Below are 3,278 nucleotides of genomic sequence, written 5' to 3' on the forward strand. Positions count from 1 at the left end.
GTGATGATTTTAGTGATATTTGCAATGGTGCCTGTGTATAGATGCAAACATTGTCAGTGTACCAAAATTATTATTATTTTAACTACTACTAGTGTATTTAATTTGATAATTGCAATGGTTATGTACAAATTAATACCTGAGCTGCGGTGCATTGAGTTAGATAAAGTACCTAATGTCATTGTTAATATATACTGCAGTGAAATGTTTGTTGTCTTGCTGTTTTGAAGTTCATATGCAAGCGATTTCTAATCTAATGTTGTTTATTATTGCAATATGATTTCAGATTTTACTGTACGAAAAAATTAAAACAAAACAAGTAGGATTGAAATACATATCACATGCAAGTGAGCACAGATAGATAGGGGTATAATGGTTATTTCAACCACCATCCTTTTTTTCAGGAACCAGAATATAAATGGCTAGCCAAACGATTTTACAACAGGATCTTCTTATTCACCAGAGAATCATTTCTAAGGTGAATTAGAATTAGTTCGAGGATGAATCAAAAACTAGAACTCTACTAATAGACCTAATAAAAAGCGAGCAAACATCTCGATCCTGCTACAAAAATAGCAGAGACCGAACCTCCTACGAGATTGGTAAGCCCAATTCAGGTCAGATAAGAATGGAAAGATCATCTTCAAACTTCAAACAAACTCAGCCCTATCTCCCCCACCAAAATTCCATCAAATCGTGTCCAATTCGGTTTTCAAACTTGGGATCGAGTTTTATCCAAAGCTAGCAGAGTGCTGACCCCAGTCTCTCACCGCCTTTTGAGTATATATAGGTACCCTCTGTTCGATCTTGATTCCATGGCCAATATTAATCCTAGTCATTCGCCACTTCAGCCTCCACCTCAGCGACACGTCAACCGGGTTGCCCATGTGACATCCCAATCAAACTAGCCACATCGTCTGCCACCTCACCAGCAACCTTAGAGCCATACAAGCCTCTGGTGCTCACGTGGCAATGCCACCTCAGTTATTCGTGCCTATGTGGCAGCCCACGTCTCATATCCAGTGAACATTTGTTTTCCTTTGCATTTAGAAAAGAATGTTGACGTCATATTTGATGAAAACAACGCAATAAATAGATTTTCTAGTAGAAGAATAATTAAGTTAATATTTTGTGAATAGTAATTACTTTGTTAATTATTAAATAGTTGATAATCGATTTATAATGTTTTCCTCAGTAAAGGAAATAGCTTATACATTCTAAATATTTTCTTTAGTTGAAATAATTCTAATAATTTTGGAAAAACAGTTACTAGTTTATATAGTATTTTTGTTTAGTGAATAAATGTTTCTTAAGTTTTTTTAATATTGTCCTTAGATTAATAGTTCCAATAAATATTTTTTCTAGTATAAAAATAATTATAAAATAGTTTTAATAATGATTAATCATGTTTTTTATAATGTTATTTAATTCTATTTAGTGATTTATATAGTTTTGTAATTCAGATAAATTCCAAAAAATGCAGAAAAATCCTGGAAAATTCCTTGCAACATAAATGTCATATGTAGATAATCTTTTTATCCTATTTTAATCCTTCAGAAGCCGTAGCTTGTCAATCGTAAATACGATTTGACCTGTTCTTTTGCCAAAGTGTCAAAAAAGCGTGATCTTATGTGTGTGATGTTTGTTGTGTGCTATTTGATTCTTTTTAGATCTTAGTGTTTATGTATTGCCTTTTTGTTTATGCTCGCAAGTAGGCGCCAACGTGCCAGAGGAGCTATAAGGACTTCAAGATGAATAGTTTGAAGACTGTAACACCTTGATTTTCAGATTTCTCAAATTTCTAAATTTTTTCAAGATTATTGAATAGATTCACCAGTAGAATAGGTTTAAAACATATATTCATAAACAATCAATCAATATAAGTTATTATTTTATGTGCATTGCATACTGAGTTTTGTTAGGAGCCAGGTAAATGCATTGGAGTTCTTTTTCTTTTTCTTTCTCTTTGGTTTTTTGAGTGAAAAATATTTTGGAAAGGTTTTTATAAACTTTGTAGTAAACTAGTTAAGGATCTTAATAGTTGAAATTCAAAATATTTGAATTCATCATCTATTCAATCCTTGATCATACCTGATCATTCTCTAGTTCAATCCAAATCTTATCCAAATCCTTGTTTGAAGCCAATCTCTCATCTTTCTCAAATTCTACCCAAATCTAAATTCAAATTCCTTACCAGCTCCCTTTGTTGTTCAACCTCATTTTTTCGTTTCTCTTAAATTCACTCCAAGCTCAATTTAAATTCAAATCCTATTCAAATTTCTCTACAAAAGTTTCTTTTCTAAAATCCTAGATATGCCTAAGGTTCTATTAGACTCAATTATACCCAAGTCCAAGCCCTTGGCCAGCACACAAGTCATCTAGAAGGCCCAACAAAAAGGATTTACGAAATCTGCAAATTTTCACGGAGTCTTGGACAGCCTCATCTTCCCATAAAGTTTCGGAGTTCAAAACAGTCTCAAATGCAAATCTTGACAATAACAAAGTTGTAGGTATCGTCGAGAGTTTCGATTTGAACCTATGGAAGTGCCCTTTTGGATAATAGAGCTAAGAGTTATGGCCCCCGAAATCAGTACTGCGCAGATAAGTCTGAGTTCAAATAGTTTATCTTGTGGTGCATTTTTGAAAATCAAGATGGCTTTTTTAGAAGTTCCAATGAATACCAAAGTTGTAGATCATTTTGAGTACTAGAAACGTCCAATTTAGAGTCAGGACGATGGAGATATCATCCTTGGAATAGAAAGCTACAAAAAAGAAAATGCTAACCGACTCAAACTCGAATCCGATTCGTGTTCGACTTAGACTCCACCTCAACCAGCCGCCCCTAGCACTATAAATAGGAGTTGCAAGCCCTCTCCTACCCCTATTCCATGCCCTCAAGCCCTAGACACCGCTGCTTCCATGTTTGTGCGCCACTGTTCGCTGGAGCCGCTGCCGCTACCGCCCGTGATGCGCTACATCGTCTTCTCCGTGAATCCTCCTTCCTCGGCCATCGAAGCAAGGTGAGGACCCCCTTATTATCCTCCCTTATTACTGTTTTACCATCATAATAAGTCCCTAGCCAAGACCTAGTCCCAGCCAAAGTTCGATCTACACCGCCACAATAGTCGTCGTCGCGGACAGCCGCGCCATCACTGATTGGCATCGATGTTCCTAGCCAACTAGTGCACTGTTCACCATGCCCTTTCACCAGTGCATGACCCATGATGTTTCTCACGCCCTCACCAACCAAGTCGGCCACTATAGCAGCCAAACCACTGGAA

The sequence above is a fragment of the Phragmites australis genome, chromosome 1 (genome assembly GCF_958298935.1).
Source record: "Phragmites australis chromosome 1, lpPhrAust1.1, whole genome shotgun sequence".
NCBI classification, from domain to species: domain Eukaryota; kingdom Viridiplantae; phylum Streptophyta; class Magnoliopsida; order Poales; family Poaceae; genus Phragmites; species Phragmites australis.